The following is an 18407-nucleotide window of genomic DNA, read 5'->3' on the forward strand; positions in this document are numbered from 1 at the left end:
TGTAACCATTAAAATCAGGAAGTTAACACTGGTACACTGCCACAGCCTCCCGTTCAGGTTTCACCGAATGTCCTCATAATGCAGAGGGATAGAATCCAGAGTCACATGCTGTATTTACTCATCATGTTTCTTTTTTCTTCTTCAATCTGGAACAGTTCCTCAGTCCTCCCTGACTTGCAACCTTGACACAGTTGGAAGAAGACCAGAAGTTATTTTGTAGACTATCCCTCCATTTGAGTTTGTCTGACGTTTTCTCATGAATAGATTCGGGTTATACACCTTTTGGTGGGGAGAGGGGAGATATTGCAGACACAAAGCTATAATTTCCTCCTTCCCCTGGCAGGTGCTTGTGTTACAGTAACTTTATCACTTGTGTCTCCCAGATTTCTCCACTGTAAAGTGACTCTTTAATCCCTCCCTCTTCTGTATTTAATAAGTATTTTGTGGAGAGATACCCTGAGGCTATGTAAATCTTGTTCCTTGTCAAGGTTTTACCTGTTAATATTTGCCTGCTTTATCATTTCTTGCCTGAATTAACTATTAGATGATGGTTGCTAAATGATGATTTTTAATTCTACTTTTTATTCTACATTTCTTGGTTGACCTTCTGTTGAAGATACAATGTCCTCTTTTCCTTATTTATTTTATTAATATTCGTATGGGCTCACTGATTTTATATTACTCGATGAGTTATAATCCATTACTGCTATATTTATTTAGATGCTGAAAATGCCTCAGGTTTGGCTATTAAGAGCTTCTTCAGGCTGACTCCTATGTCCTTTTGACATGCCTGCAACATTCTTTGAGTAGTTCCTTACTTTGTGGCACAAAAATATGTTTTAGGCTCATCTTATATTTCCCCTTCCACAGGCTCAGAATCAGTCATTTCTCCAAGGAGCTCATTCCTTTTAGCTGCAGAATAGCATTTAGAAACCAAGATCTGGATAACAGGTGTGCTCAAGGCCATTGGGTCTCTCTACTCCCCGACCCTCTTCAGTGGGCACAGCTAGGAAATATATGTAATCTCTGAGCTCCCCTGGAATGTCCAAAGTCTTGCCCGCATGAAGCAGACAAGCCTCAACATCAGTAAAGTCTCCTAAGATCCTACATCTTGAACTGGTCTGTCTTTTTTTCATAACCCACAACCCCAAGGAGCTGAGCCTACAAACTGGGGTCCTGCCTCTCAACAGCTCCTCCTCCTCTTCCTAAGCCTCACACTCCGGTCTGGTTTGATGAATTATCCCTGATCTCTCCTCTTGCCATATACCATTTGCTTCTAATTTCTTGGCTTCGTGGGTGAACTTTCAGAGTTCCTGGGTCCCGGGCAGCCTGAGAGCCAGTCTTGCCCTGAACACAACTCCATTCCAGATCCCAGAACCTAGGACCCTGGGGACCTGCTTCTCCTGGAGGAGAACACTTCAGTCGAAAATCAGCATCAAAAAGTGTTTAAATTCTTGTTAATGTAGTCCATCTTACCTTGCATTAATCTCTAACAAATAAAAAAAACAGTTTAGGTGGTGAAGCAAAGTGCTATGTACCTTTCTGGGTTTGTGAGAGTGATATTTTGGTCCCAAGGTCAGTGCTTCTCAGCTAGTCCTGCACTTCTGAGCTTCTGTCATTTCTCTACCTCAGACACCACAGTTTCTAAAATCATCGTTGTTATTCCTCCCTCTACTGATCTGCACAGCTTCCATCCCCAGAAGCATGTGTCCATCTAGGTAACCTAGAGGTGATATATAAATCCTCTGGTCCTCCCACCTACTGTAGGAGCCTGATATGAGGTGAGGAAGACCCACAGAGTACATGAAACAGCCATTCATACGAAAAGCAATCAGAAGTCAGCCTCAGCCCATTTTAGATTCCATCTTCTGACTTTTAGAAATTCCCACAGGGTTCTATACGTGATGGATGTTTAATAACATTGTCAGGCTAACTAGCAGTGATTTCTAGCGGGGACCCATAAAAAGTCACTACAAAGGCCTATAATTTTGGACCTTAGAGCTTTCATTTTTCCAAGGTGGGAGAGACACGTAATAAATATCTCTGGAACCACAATGTGATATGACAATAGCTATTAAGGCTCAAGGAACCAATATCCATGAAATGGTCCCTTATCCATTAATAATAGTTACAAAATGTCATATCCCACAGCTGAGCTGGGCTGCAAATCTTATACTGCTTATTTAAGAATAAATAAATAGATGTGCACGAGCTGGGTCTGACTTTTCTTGGTGTAGTGAGATCTTCGTGACCATCATTTCAGACATGAGCCCATGAATTCTGAGTCAAGCCCTCCCTTTTCTAGCTAATGACTCTTAATTTGGGGGGGGGGGTTACAAACCATTCTGAGAAAGTGATGAAGGATACAGACCCCTCTACCTCTGAGAGGGAAGAGATGCAGAAAGACACACATATGCACACAAACAGAACGGTGCTTACATCTTCACGGAGTTTGATCACAGGAGCCCCAGGTGAGGCATGCCCTAGGCCAGTGCTTCTCACGCCTTAATGTGCCAATAAATTACCAATGAATCACCAGTAAATCACCAATGCCGTTTGAGTGGCGAAGTTCTAGAATGAAGTCAACACACTTTTTCTGTATAGGGACGACAGTAAATACTTCAGGCATTGTGGTCCACACTGTATCTGTTACAACTACTCTGCCACTGTAGCAGAAAGCAGCCATACGCAAATGGATGGACCTGCCTGTGTTCTAATAAAACTTTATTTACAAAAACAGGGGACAGACTGGATTTGGCCCAAGGAATACACTGGAAGGCACCACTTCAAAGGCGGCACAAGGACTGTAATAGCAAACCACAAAACTCAACTCAGTTCTGATTCTTTTTTAAGGGTTCACATTTATTTTTACCACAAATTTTGTCATATTCACTCTGTTATTTACTTAACCAGCAATTCCCATTACATTTTTTTCCTACTGAACAATTTGTTATGATCAAGCCATTGTTCCATTTTCCAGCCGACACAATGAGGGTCCGAATAATTCCACATTTTAAACATTTTCTGAAAGACCCTCTATGGCCTAGTTTTCTGACTTGTAGCATAGTTCTATTGACGGCTGACCACATGCACAATGTAAAAGCAGAACACATTCTTTTGTGTACCAAGCCACCCGCCTCTTTTCTGTAGGCCACTGTCATTTCTTTAACAAGCCTGGCAGCTGTCAGACCCAGGCCAAGAGTCACAGGGGCTTTGTTTCCCCGGAGACTTGTTTTCACAAAAATTAGGACCCGCGGGAGGCTCTTCTTTGACCGATTCCTTCCTTCGTGGTAAAAGGTCAAATGCTTGACTATTGAGTGCCTTCCTGGGTGAGCTTCACCGAGTCATTTTCTGTTTCCTGACTGGTGCTGGCAACACCCATCAACCACAACCACCTGACTCCACAGAATGAAAGTGGCTTCGTTGGGTTTTCCTCCCAAATGTCCTGCGTTTTAAAGCTCAGACCTGGCCAGGCACCTGCCGACCTGCTCTGTGGGAAAGATGTTAGAATGGCCCACGTGGGCTTGTCCCAGGGGTCCCTTGCTAACCATTCCTGAGTGGCTGGGAAAACTATTTTCTTTTCAACTCATGCACTCCCTGACAGACAAACCAGCTCCAGCTAGAAATGACTTGGGTCCACGGTGTGTTTCTAGCCATTTCTCAAGTCAAGCCTCGCCAAATTAGATACTAACTTTCTTCAGAATTGCCACTATTGTTTAAAAGCCTATAGAGTATTCTAGGTGGCTAAAAAGCACAGAGTGTAGAACTCTACAGAGCACAAAGGATGTTACCATTTTGTGTGAAAACCAAAGTCCAATTGATGAGCAAACTTCCTTTATAAAATCTCAACTAATCTGAAGAGTTATGAGTAACAGAACACTGGAAATCATACAAACGAGACCCTTCCGCCATCCTTCATGTGGTAAAGGGCAGTCACCATCTCGATCCGGAGCAACAGCCACACTAGCTCTGGTGTGTTTGTGTGTTTTGGGTGCTTGTTTTGTTGTTCGCGTGTGAGAAGCATGTTTGGGTCTGCAGTATATTCACAGCAGCACGTTTTACCTAGAAGGTAAGCTTCTATCTCTAAATCGCTAGCACAAACGGTCCAACCAATTATTCATCTTGCATCTGCCCAGTAACACTGGGATTTATGAGAGCATAAGACTCAGGACAGCATGGGTCTGTGGGTCACATGTGCTTAAAACTTGTATCTCCAGTGAGGGCAGTTCAATGTAGGGAAACTTGATTTCTCAAGGGAACATGCAAAATGCATTTTATCCTACTTTTTACATCTCTGATGACCTTGAGATAGTCTCAATGGCTCTGCAAAAAGGCATTTATTCACCTACTCACCCTAGTGATGAACAATTTATGTAGGGCAAGTAACAAAGTACCTATTTCATTCATTTTATTCCCTCTGTTCCTCCAGGGGCCACAAGTGGATCTGAGGGCAGAAACATGTTGGTGACATTTTTATGCAAGTAGAGCAGCTGGGTTAAGATGATTTTCTTACTCATTTATAGAGATGACAGTTTGGGCTGTGCTGTAGAAGAAGGGAAATGCTTGGGATCTCAGATAAACCCAGGGAGACAATAAGGATGGCTCTGAAAGCGCAATCTCTTGCCAAGCCCACACGCCAGCCATGCCAGCTGGGCATATGGCACGTACCATTCAGGCTGCCACTCAAACCGACCGGGCCACCTGGGAGCTTTTGTGCTAGAAAACATCAACCTTTCATCTAATTACGAGCTGAAGTTTGACGTTTATAGTCAAGAAGGGTTTTTTTTTTCCTTCCTCTTAAGACAGATTTTGAGAGTTCTTCTATCATTTCATCTTACATTCATTTGTACTTTCAGTAATTGCCCAGTTTAGGTGATTATCCTCTAAAGCACTCATACTCCTCACTCTTCGAGAAACTAGCTTCCCATAGCAGCAGCAGCCTGGCTGACGGTCCTCCCAGTTAAAACCATCTCCTAATAACCACCTGCACGTGGTGAACCTGATCGTAAGCCCCCTCGCTCAAAAATTTAGCCAATGCACATGTGATAATTCTCAATCCAACCATGCTGACTCTTGTTCTTGGCTTTTTCCTAAGCTTTAAAAAAAAAAAATCCCCAAAGACTATCTTGGAAAGTGGCTACAATATTATGAAATTAAAAAGTCAAGGGTACAAGAATCAGTACCGAAGAGCAGACCACTTCTGTCTACCCACTTCTCCTCCCCCTCTACCCACGGCATCTGTGCAGTCTCATCTAATCCAGTCTCAGCCTGACCTGAGGTCTTGGTTGATGCTGTTCCTGCTGCAAGGAGCTTTCTTTTCTACCTCCTTGGCTGGACAGCTCTTTGGGTTAGAGGTTGAGGTGGGGTGAAAGTTGGTCCCAAAGCGCCGATGCACTCTCAGAGCACTCTCCTTCCTTTGCCTCCCATGCTTCTCCCATGTAATTCCTCATGTGATGTTTGCCTGAGTGGAAGCCCCCTGAGGACTTGGCACCACCCACCAACACTGAGCACCCCACAGGCATGCACCATACTTCCTGGTAAACCTGTAGAAACATTCATGAAAGAGGCAACAGGCATGGAAATACTAGCACTGCTCACCTCTTCTGGCTTCAGTAAGAAGCCAGACAAAGCAATGTACTGGCATCCAGAAGCACCAATCTACCTGAAGAGAGAACTTTGCTTGGACAGAGCTGATGCCCCTGGACCTTGAAAATTCTCTAATCCACATCGGAAACTCGACTCTTATGATTAATTAGCTACAGGCTTCTGCAAGTCATTTACCCTCCCTGGTTTCAGCTTCCTCGTCTATTAACCAGGAACAACAACACCCACCTCGAAATATTGTTTCAAGGATTAAATGGGTAAGGGAGGTTTCCAGCCCAGTAGCCAGCATATAATAGCTGTTCAAGAAACACTGGCGATCTTTCTCTGACTCATAGTCTAACTTCACTTTGAGATCAACTGTGACATTGTCAACAAGAGAACAGAACTTTCAGAAATAAATAGAGAGAAGTGGAGAGAAGAGCACAAGGCAAAGATGCTAGAACAACATTTGAAAGCAAAAACATACCTAAAAGGGCAGAAAAGCTTCCACACACAAGCAAATTGGGGCCTTGCTAAATGTGCTCTGTCCATTTGCATGAGGACTGCTTTTGTGGCTGCCTTGAAACTCTCATTGCATGATGCCACAACACGCAGCTCTGCTCTAAAAAGGTTCGGTGTAGTTCAAGTCAGGCTAGGAAAACAGTGCCAAAAGTCTTTTGGCTCAGAATAAATTCCCACAAGTGTCCCGAATCTGTTAAGTATGCAAAGATGGTTTTGCATCAATGGAAAATATAGGCATTGCATATTCTGCCTGGAGGCTTACTCTCAAAATCACTACGGCCATGGTATAAACATTTCTTTTTCTTAAAACACACCACCGAGAAAGTCAGCCACCAAGGGTGATATAATTTGAAACTAAAAACTACCATTCAGACATTGACAACGGTCACACATTGAGATTACCACTGGGGTTTCTCACAGACTCGTCAAAGTTAACATGTCCAGAGTGGAATTCTTGGTCTCCCCCCAACCCACCCCAAAACTTGCTCTTCCCACAGTCCTGGCAACTACATCCTTCCAGCAGCTCAAGGCAAAACCCTTAGCCCTATTCAGATCTCTCTTGGCCACACTTCATATTCCATCTACCCCACCAGCTTCGCCTTTTTTTAAAAGGTCCTAAATCTTACCACTTCCCTCTACTCCACTGCCCCCACCCTGGTCCAGGCCACCACCCCTCTCACCAGGACCATTAGCAACATCTTGGTCTGGCTCCCTGCCCCCTTCTTTGCTCCTACAGTCTGCTCTCGGTACTGCACCCAGAGTGATGGTGTGACAACAAAAGCAGAAGACAAACTTTCTCCCAGAAGAGAACAGAGGTGGGGAGGGATAAATTGGGAGTTTGGAATTTGCAGATACTAACTACTATATATAAAGCAGATAAACAAGGTCCCACTGCATAGCACAGGGAGCTATACTGAATACCTTGTAATGGCCTATAATGAAAAAGAATATAAAAATGAAAATATATACATGTATAAATGAATCACTATACTGTACACCAGAAATTAACACAACATTGTAAATCAACTATACTTCAATTAAAAAAAAAAATCAGAGCAAGCTACAATAACCACCTTCCCCAAGCCCCACAATAGTCACTCATGTTACAAGAAGTAAAACCAAAGTTCTTGCCCTGGCCCACAGGGCTCTGAGCCGTCTGGCCCCATTGTACACTAGGGCCCCCTCCCCTTGCCCACCCTTGCTCCCTCCAACCCAGGTACATTATTCCCTCTGCCTAGAATCTCTTTTCTCATATATAGTTATGTCCTTCCTCACCTCCTTCAAGCCTGTGCTCAGACGTCACCTTCTTGAGATGGTCTCCCTTGACTGCCTTCTCACAAACGGCAACACCTCCCAGCAACCCTCACCTGCTTCTTTGGTTATTGTTCTCTGCATCCATATCATCTTCTAACACCTTATGTGAGCTACCTGTTTTATTCTGCATGGAGTCGCCCTCTAGCTCCCCAGAACACAAGCTCCCTGTGTGTCTTACTCGGGGCAGTATCCCCAGCATCTAGAACTGTGCCAGGCACATGCTAGACACTCGACTGAAACACTGCCCGTGGGCATCGGTCACTAAAGCCCGAGGAGATGGCAGAAGAACAGGCTCTTACTGACTCTGTCCCATCACACTGGTTGGTTTCTAGGTTTTTCAATATTTTGCAATAGATATCAATGTTCTCACACTTTCTCTGACCGTTAATAATTATACCACATGTTCAAATGATTCCATATTTTAAGAGAGAAACTTATATGTCATATATAGTCAAAGGAAGAAGTTAATACCATTCCTCTACCATCATTTTCCCCCAAATAACACTGGGAGTCAGTAACAAAAAGGCAAGCAATACCCATACGCTTACCATTTAAATATAGCAACCCTGTAGTGCGTGGCCTAAGCTGGACACAGCTACAGTTCCCTAAGGAGTATCTGAAAGGAGCTAAGGAAGGGACTGTCTGCAGGTCTGTGCAGGGTTGAGGGTCCTATCAGGACCCCCAGGGATTAACAACGGTGGAAGACACCATCACCACCAGGACTGAAGGGCACAGGAAGGGAGCTGTCACCAGAATGAGTAACTAAGCTTATGGTCATGGAACTCAGAACAGGGCCTACCCAGCAGGAGCTAAGAGAGAGGTAGGGGGCTCAGGTAAAGGAGGGAGCAGCGATGTGAGGCTGAGAGAAATATTTTGACCTCTCTTGTCCTTCCACCTCCCGCCAGTGGCCCAACCCAACCTGAAGCCAGAGGGCAAGGAAGCTGGGGTGATGGAGCCCAAGAAGGTCTGGGAAGATGGGAGAATGATCTGGAGGGATGGAGAGTGTCCAGCATAGCCTTGTTAGCCAATGCAGATCCTGGGTCCAGTCCAGAGAGGAGCATGGAAGGGGAGGCTGGAGGGGGCCACGAGCTTTCCTTACTTCCCCTCACTGTGAGCTGTTGATTGATCTACTAGGACTTAGGAACCACATCTTTGGAGGGAAGTCCCTGCCCACCCCCCCATGAGGGGTTAACAGCTCATAACTGAAGTTCTAAGTCCCTTGTCCAAAGCAGATGATCTTTATTACCCAACACAGAAAAACTGAGATGCAACTGCTATGTGGTATGACCAGACAGTTTCAAGAAAATTTCCATTCCTGATGCCTTGAGGTTGAGCCTGATGATTCCCCTAGACCCATAATGACAGTTTTGAGAGCCCTGCTCTCCCTTCCAAAGTAATGCATAATAAGCAACCAATCACTGAGCAGTTATAGCAGATACCCACAAAGCTCTAGATGTCATTAGCACCCACTCCTCCCAACAGCCACACAAAGGAAGGATTCGTTGCTGAGTTGAAGAAGTAACCTGCCCAAAGTGACCTCTGAGCAGACGCCGAAGCCTGTACAGTTTTCCAAAATAGGGGGAAAAAAGTTTTAGAACTGAATCCAAGTCAAAAATTCGTTAACCACTGATTTCAGATTATCCAAAACAAAAAGGATTTCTCCATCATCCACGCAACTAAATTGATGTACTTGTTGCAACTGTGTAGACTGAGACTTCATCAAATGAGGTGGAGGTGCACTCAGCTTCTGGATTAAGTTCTATCAGTGATTTACTTTGTGACCTTAGGCAATTCTCAGTTTCTCAGCAGCTCAGTGTCCTTAACGCCAAGATAAATATGACACTCCCTCATCCAAACCTGTCAGGGACAAACTGGGGTGAATTAGCTAATGTATCTTTCCTGTCTCCTTCGGAGGTTCTTCTTTCCCAACCCCCTAACTGTGGATTTTGCCCAAGGCAATAATTCATACTATGGAAAGCACGTCTGAGTCAGACCCTTCTGGAATCAAAACGGTAGACCTTCCACTGATGAGCCATTTGAACTTGGACAACGTATCCAACCCTGTCATGCCTAAGTGCCCCTCCTCTGTAAAAACAGAAAGCTAAGAAATCACAACCTCATACAACTGCTGGGCGATAAAATGAGAATATGTGTGCAAAGCCCTCAGGATATTGTCTGGTACAGAATAAATGCTGGAAAGCAGAATGCAATCATTACCATCATTATCATCCTCATTATCATTTTTCATAGGCAGTTCTAAGTGGGATTGGTAAAAGCACAAAATTTCTGAGCATTCTCTAGAATTTTTCTGTGTCCTTAAAACAATTCTCTTTTTCAGTCTGGAAAAGTGGAGTTGAAAATAACACAAATGGCTATTATGATCACCACCAAACTTGATTAATAGCTCTAATCACCGATAAAACTCATGTTGCTAAAAAGCAGGGCTACATAGACTTGATGAGAGGACCAGAAATTCGTACCAAGGGAAACCTTGGGAAAAGAGGGTTTCACTTGGGACCATTTTCTATGAAAAAGGTATAAATTCATGACAGTAAAGTAAACCTGTTTGTGAATGGTACCAAAAACAAGTTTAAAAATAAACAATTTCAAGAACCGTAATAGACCCAAAATGCTTCTCTGAGCTCAGGGATCTGGTGAAAGCTTCCTGGCATCCACACTGCAAGAATCCCACTCCTCAGCTGTGAGGTCCCCTAGGACTCAGGGAGCTCCGTCCGGGCAGGGACCACGGACCCCTGACAGCAGGCACAGCACCAGGCCAAAGGAAATGCCCAATCAGCATGTTTGCTTTGACACGTGATTGACTATATGGCCAATCAGATCAGAGAACCGTGTCCACTCCCCAGGGGACCACTTCGAGCATCAGCAACGTTCCAGTGACCTTCCCCTGCCCTGGTCCCTAAGATCATGGACTGATGCCCGCAATTATATGAAACATCTTACTCTGGTTGATGCAGATAAAGCATTCGAAGTCTTACCTTTCTGATCTATCAGAAACAAACAGGTTTTACTCGCCCAGTCCTTCTCCATCACCATTTTGTATCAATATTTTAAATCAACCTTTCAAACCATTTGAGCTCCTGACAAGACTATCTACTTTGCATAACCACTGTATCCATGGTGTACTTCCTAAAAGTAGTAGGTGTCCGATAAATACTTATTGAAGGGAGAGGAGGAAGGAAAAGAGGAAGAAAAAAATATCCACACTCCTGAGCTTCCCCAGATTCAAGGAGTAGAGGCCATGGTGACAGACCCAGATCAGTGCCAGGTTTTCTACGTGCCTTTCACAATCCTTACAACAGCCCTATGTAAAAGTACCTTATTCGTCCATTTTACAGATGTCAAAACTGAGGTACAGAGAGGTTAAATCATTTCCTGAGTATCCCCCTGACAGTAAGCTTCAGAGCCAAGGTCTAAACTGAGACAATGAAACCCAGCACTGCACTCAAGTACTGCCCCACTGTCAAGACACCCAAGTCCACCTAGGGCAGCCGTAAGTAGTCCAGCATTCGTGTTTCCATTTGGATGAGAAAGTTAAACCCAACCGAGTAAATGACCAGTAAGAAATCACATGACTTTCAGAGGTCCTTGAGCCAGTGCCTCCACTTGGTCACCTAGAACCCTAAAAAATAAGGACACCAACCGTTCCAATCCTGAGGATACAGAGCTTAGGCTACAGGCTTTCTGGCATCCGTGTAACTTCAGTGCAGACTTCCACTCAAAATACAATACCACCATTGCACAGCACCTTGTGATTTATAAAAAGTTTATCTGTAATACCCTCCCTGTGACATACCTAAGGCAGATAACATCACCTGCTGTCAGAGGCCAGACCACCCTCAGTGACAGGTGGCCCAGAGATGCCCTTGGCAGCACGTGACAGCTCAAAGCACCCAGGAACACAGGGAGGCAGCAACAGCAACTTTCAACGCTGCCCTCACAGCCTCTGATGACAGTGGTTCCAAAGGAAGAAATTCCAAAATGATTATTTTCTCCTCCAGACCAGAGACATGAGGACATACGACATAAGTAAAAACAGTATTAATCAATCCTCAGGGGGCTCAACCATTTGAGGAGAAAGCCTCAACGTCTTCCTTTTCTCCTTCCAACTATTGCTTTTAAAAACTTTTGAGCTCTATGGGGAGAAAAGTGCTTGTTGAAATTGTTTGCCACCACGCACACCAATCTGTTTGCCGAGTGTCTCAGGAGTGTTGGCTAACTCATGCTTTCGTATTTCCTGCTGGAAACACGCTACAGCTCATAAACTGATATACTAATATCTTTGAAAGAGATGACATCAAGTCCTTGGCAGGACATTTCTCGCTAAACTCAAAGGAACATCTAGATTCATCAGGCTTTAAAGAGAATTGATTTAAAATCTTAGCAGACACAGCCCCTCTGCAGTGGGTCTCAGCCTGGGCTGCAGGCTACAGTCACCTGGGGAGGCTTAAAAAATATCCATTTTCAGGTTCTACCCGCCAAAGTTCTGATTTAATCGTCCTGGGGTGCCGACCGGACATTGGTACTTTTAAAAGATTCCCCCATGACTCTGATGAACACCCCAGGTTGAGACCCACGGGTGCAGAAAGTAAGGGGCACACCTGTCTGCTCACCTAAAAAGTGATTCACAGGTGTTAATGACCATGAACAACTTCACAGCTGAGAATTATTTGACAACATGGATTTCAATGTTCAGACACAATCTGTTCACTGTATAATTAAAAAGTCCTGATTCTTGTTCTCCTGGTCTTCCTGCCAGACCTTGACCACCTTAACCTGGAAATCCAGATGAATACAAAAATTAGTTTTAAAAGTACTTGCAACTATGGAGCACTTTGAGATTTACAAACATATAAATACAAAGTCACATTTAACCATGACAAGAACTGTAAGGTTGGCACACGCATTAGTTTCCTATTGCTCCTGTGTGTGGCAAATTATCTTAAGTTTAGTGGCTTAAAACAACATGAGTTATTTTTATAATTCTCGAGGTCAGACGGGGAGAATCTGACTTTTTCAGCTTTTCAGAGGCCACCTGCAGTCCTTGGCTCACGGCTTCTTCCTCACAGCCTCTACTGCCTCTGTCTTACAAGGAAGGACCGCTGCGATTACCCACCCAGATAATCCAGGATAATCTTTCCATTTCCAGATCCTCAATCACCTCTGCAGAGTCCCTTCTGCCATGTAAGGTAACATTCAAGGGTTCCAGGGCTTAGGACAAGGGCATCTTTGGGGGCCAATATCCAGCCTAACACATAGTAAGGCAAACATCACCACTATGACCAATATGCCCATTCCCTCTGCCCACCGCCTTCACTTTTCAACTGAAACTGAGGCTCAAGGATGCATGACTTAACCAGGCTCCACATCTGGGATGGAGCTGAATTTAAGTCTGATCTCATAATTCCAAGCCCCACTCCTTTCGGCCACTCCTGTTGCTTCCCCAGATAAGGCAATGTTTGCAATATTATTTTCTTTTCCGGCCTCTCACCATACTGTTCACAAGAAGTGTTTGAACTCTGCCCTGATCATTATCTCTGCTCCTCAGTCAGTAGATACCACGTGGAAACTTCCACTTCTACACACCCCCTCTGGTACACTTGCCTCAAGTCAGACCCCTTCCCTATGGTCTGGCGGAACCAGCAAGGGCATTGAGGCAGCAATCTATTATACGATGTTGTACGATATCTTATCTGAGAGATTAGACACACAAGAAAGTATATGGAGGGGGAAAAGCCAGCTCTCAGTTTCGAGAGAGCAAAGCAATCTGAACTTGCTAAGACCTACACATACCAATAACTGTCTCAAGAAGAATGCACAATTGGTGACGTCCATCTCCTCCATGTTTGAAATAATCTATTTTGAATATACAGAAACTGTTCTCTTGGTGATTTTCCATGGTTCTTTTCACGCTTGCTCTCAAGTGAGGGAACTAGTGAGGACTGAGGGGGTGGGATTTAGTGCCTCAGTTAGTGGCCCTCTGGAATGTGGTGTGATTTCAGCTGGGGTAATCAGAAAGCAGTGGGCAAGTCTTCCTACAAGAAGGATTTTCTAACATGATGCTCACACTTCCCTTGGTTCCCTGGAGATTTCCCATCCCCTCGCCATCCCCTCTCCCCCCGCCACCTCACTTGCACATCATGGAGAAAAGAACCAGGGGCTGGATCCCAGTCACTTTAACAATAGGGAAAAACAAACAAGCCAAGCAAACCTCACTGCCAAACTTACACCTTGCCTGTGTCTGTGCTCAATCTCATGTGAGAATGGTGGTGAAGAGAAAAAAAAAAAAAAGAAAAAGCAAAATGCAACTGGTATAATACCAGCAAGTTACATGATTTTCCTGACCAAGATAACTCATTGTCTCTGTCCCCAAAAGTATCAAATAACAGCCAACAGGGTTTGTAAAGGTCACGTGGAAGAATTCAGACAACCAAAATATTATATTTTAAATAAGCTAATGTGGTGGGGAGAAGGTGTGCTGGATTACATTTTGTGGCTTGTGTTCATGCCAAATCCATGCTTTAAAGCTATAATCTCATACAATTACAACCAACATTTAGAATGATTCTAAGGGAACAGTAAGATTCCCTGACATTTAAGAGTCAGTTTGGGTCACTATTTCAGAAAAGTGAACCAATGTACTATGCAAAGATTTTCAACAAGGGTAGCATCTTAAGGGAATTCTGGTTTACCAGGAATTAACCATAAACATAATACAATTAGAATGTTCTGGCCCATGTGATGCATTATTTTTGTCAATATCATAGCCTCAAAAATAACCTGGCTAAGTTAAAAGAGGGTACACCCACTGAGGATTCCTTACCCCATTCTTTTTATGACCACACAATGTTTCCAGGTAGTTAAAGAGCCTTGGGTCCTTGTCTCAGCTCTGCCACTAACTTGCTGTACAACCTGGACCAGTCACTCAGTTTCTCTGGGTCTCAGGGTCCTCATTCGTCAGGCGAGAGAGCTGGACAAGATGACCTCCAAGGGCTCCTCCAATTCCAACTCCAAAAGCTTCCACAGATCCATTAACAAAATTTACTGGCTGACTTCTCTTTGAAATTATATTCCAACTGAGCTGGTGAGTAAAAAGACTACAAGGAAGCTGATGTTTGAGACCCTTAACAACTAAAAGCTGGAGAATACACATAAGCTGGTGAGCAACATGGTGAAATATACATTGGGTCCCTTTCCTGGGAAAGATACAAAGCCTGGGAGTCCTAAGAGTTTATTTCAAAGCCCCCGCAAGGGTGCTCTACTTACTTGCAGGAGGCTTCTCTTTGTTCATGCCTCCAGCACTCTGAGCCTCCCAGGTATCGTCTCAGAAGGGATGGGTGAGATGGGGTTGAGGGGGAGCTTTCCCTGGCATGCAGCTCCCACATGAAACATCATCACTAGGGCCCTTCTGGCCACTGAGCTTAGCTTTCAAGGTCACTGATCCAGGGATGGCTATGCATTGGAGCTGGAGATGGAGTGTTTGGGGATTTGCTACACCTTCCTCCTCCTGTCCTTCCTCGGAGTGGGGAAGGGGGGCAACTTTTGCCCTCTTGGGGGCTTGCAAAATTAGCCACAGAAAATGAAAAGTGGATTCAAAGAGCTATTGAGCTCTCTCGGGGATTTAGTTCCCTGAACAGCTAACGCCACAGAACAAATATGCTTGCTTAAGTGGGAGAGTTCAGGGGGAAAAAAAAGTGACAGGAAAATTGAGGACTTGCTGTAAAACTCATCTCCAAAAAGCCATAATTATCACAATGGTGTCACCTGAGCATTATTTACAAACATCCTTCTGCACAATTCCCCATCTTTAAACAGCTCTCATCGAGACAGAGTGCTATTACTCAGGATAGCATTTAAAATTAATTAAGTAGTAAAACAAGGAAAATTCAGCATTTTCCCATCAAAATGCTGGAGTGAATAGGATTAAAATAAATGGAGGGAAATAGGTACAAAAGAGAGAGAATCTGACTTTTTGCCTTTGTGCTGATAATTCCCACTGATAAGATGAATAATTAAGTCAGCTTTCAAACACTGTTGTATACATTTTTTGTTGAATTACCCCCAACACTGTAAGAGGGAAAAAGTGTAGAAATCCTTCTAGTTTACTGATGAGAAAACTGAGGCTTAAGGATATTAAACGGTACACCCAAAGTCAAGTCACAATAAAAACCCAGATCACCAAATTGCTTATTTCAATGCCTCCTCCAGGACGCTGCACACTGTGTCCAGGTGATTTTATTTTCTTGGTGAAACCAAAATAATTTTTATATCAAACGCTGTCCTATATTTTGCCTAGGTCTTGCTTTTGAACTTTCAGGGCCTCGGAATATTCTGGTTTAAATCTTGACAAAATGAAGCAAATTTCCAACAGCCACGTACACGGGGTTTTCTCCACAAGTAGCTGCAAGTAAGACAATAACCCTCACAGTCTGCCGCTATTACTGCAGCCGACCTCCCAACCTACTGTTTCTCCTTTTAAATGACCAAGCCTGAAAAAAATAAAGTAAAAAATAAATGACCAAGACTTATGGATCATGGCCATGTTCTGCTCACACAGGGCACAAAAGGAGCAAATAATTCCACACTCCACTTCCACATCTTCCAGGCCCTGGCCAGCAATCAGAAGTCTGACTGTGGGTCTTTGTTCATTCTATTTTTGGACGATACCATATCACAAAACACCTCTCAGCCTAGGCCCTGTTAATCAATAGTCATTTAAAGTAAATTTGTCACGGCAGTGCATTAAACATCTACATTTAGCAGTGTTTGCCAAAACGATGCATTAGCCCTGTGATTATAAATAATCAGATAACTAAAACTACAGCAGCAGCAGCAAAAACAGCTCCAGTCAGTGCTGAGGACGGTGGGTATGGGTCTAGCCGTATGGCTGGGATCTTCTCTGCTACTTAATCTATTGAAATAAATGAAGTAGAGCTAAGATCCGGAGAGGGGCTGGGTAGGGCGAAGGTTCTGACACGGTCTGTCCCAACCTGGAGCTGGGCTGCCTCGGCCCTCTTTTCTCACAACCGGAATCCCCTCCACCCCGGTTTCTAGGATCAGCCCTAATCTTAGTGGAGATATCTGGGTAGTTTTGGCGCAGCCCCCTGGGACCCCCTCATGTCCCTCTGACGGCCGGCCCGGCTGTGACTTCCTACCCAGGGATCCCCTACCTACACGTGAGCCCTTTCTTGAATCCTTAGCCCTCTGGGTCTGAAGCTCGCTGGGCTCCCGGCTGCCCCTCCATCCCTCCGTCCACCTGGACCTGCTGTCCCTACATCCCTGGACCCCAGGATCAGGAGACTGTCCCCAAGATACTGCCGTATCTGGAAACAGTCTCCAATTTTCTCTCCCTCAACTTCCCATTGTAACCAATCACCCTAAGGGGCCACCCCACATCCCCAACCTTCCTGCAGCTCCTGCATTGTATCTGGAAGGGAGATTTTGCCCAGGGCCCCCACCAGGCCAGTCCACAGCACTCCTTCTGGGACTGGCCAGCCCCAAGAACAAGACCAGCAGCAAGTCAACCGACCCTCTGCATTTCAGACCTTGTTCTTACTTAAACGCCTCTGTCAGGGCCTAAAATCTACTTATTCGTGGAGTCAGAGCTAGTGAATGGCTGTCCTCAGTATCACCCCTAATTACTTGAGATCTGCCAGTCGCTCGCATTCAGCAACCTGTTAATTGCCTTGCAGACATCATGATGCAGCAAATTTCACTATTTTCACACAGAGATGAGAAACCTGGGATCCCATTTTAACAAGAAATGTGCTTAAATTCAACTAGCAAGACTGGGGCAAAAGCAGGGCTAGATGCAGGGTGACCTGGCTTCATTCTCACCATATGAATTCTATTTGGGGGAACTCTGTGTTTCTCACGCACTAGGTTATGTCGATTACCGAGGGCAAGAGGGCCGAGGAGGCACCTTCTAATCCCCGAGGGCTGATCCGATGCCTCTAGGTCACGACCCCGCATCACGGATGAGGGCTGGGGCTCCCTGGCGTCCCAGTTACCTGCATGCACCATTCAGAAGCCACCGAGAACTCATTCCCCCTCGCAGAATGGGACAGAGTACACATTTGTTCAAATTCCCACTTCGGTACTTCAGATAAAACCAATTGTTTCAAATAAAACTGGAAGGACTTTTGTACTTCCCACTGGCACCATCTAAGCGTCTTGGTTTCAGGCTTAGTTGACTTAAGTGAAATCGACAACAGAGCATGAGAGGGCTGTTTCAGTGCTAATTCAAACTCGAAGTTGCTTCTGAAGTGCTGCATAACTCTCACAGACCACGTTCCCAGGGGCTCCACGGCACAGTCATTAGAGACAGAATGTCACAGCTACCTCTGGCTCTGGAAAGAGGTGGGGAGCTGCATCCCTGTCCAGGGCGGCATATGCTACCCTCTGAAAATGGGCTTGAAGCTGTGACGTGAATGAGCATCAAACCATCACTGAGGGGCAGAAGGGGGATGTTACGGGGTGAATTGTGTCTCCAAAACAAGGTACATTCAAGTCCTAACCCCTGGTGCTTAGAACGCGGCCTTGTTGGGAACAAGGCTGCTGCACATGTCAGCAGTTAAGAGGAGGTCACACTGGATGGGGAGACCCTTAATCCAGCACGACTGATGTGTTTAAGAAGAGAAGAGACACATGGAGAGAAGGCCACGTGATGACACTCAGAGATTAACGAAGCATCCACGAGCCAAGGATTGCAGGGAACACCAGAAGCTGCTAGAGGCAAGGAAAGCTCCTTCCTTAAGGGCTTTGGATCGAGCGTGACCCTGGGACACCTTCAGTGTGGCCTTCCAGCCTCCAGAAATGTGAGAGGATAAGATCCCATTGTTTCAAGCCACCCAGTTTGTCGAGCCCTAGGAAATTAATGCAAGCAGGAAATGAACAGCTGAGGAATCACAAAAACCTCTTGATTTAGAAGCAGCATCAAAGAGGAAAGAGAAAATACAGAAGGTCCTCAA

The 18407-nt window shown here is 44.8% G+C and overlaps 1 protein-coding gene across 7 annotated transcripts in view; it reads right to left on the reverse strand.

Moving 5' to 3' along the window:
• The window catches only part of RNF152 (ring finger protein 152), a 72633-nt gene that overhangs the window by 29791 nt on the left and 24435 nt on the right, over positions 1-18407 (reverse strand). The gene's annotated exons all lie outside the window — the stretch shown is intronic.

The sequence above is a fragment of the Camelus bactrianus genome, chromosome 30 (assembly GCF_048773025.1).
Source record: "Camelus bactrianus isolate YW-2024 breed Bactrian camel chromosome 30, ASM4877302v1, whole genome shotgun sequence".
Classification (NCBI taxonomy): domain Eukaryota; kingdom Metazoa; phylum Chordata; class Mammalia; order Artiodactyla; family Camelidae; genus Camelus; species Camelus bactrianus.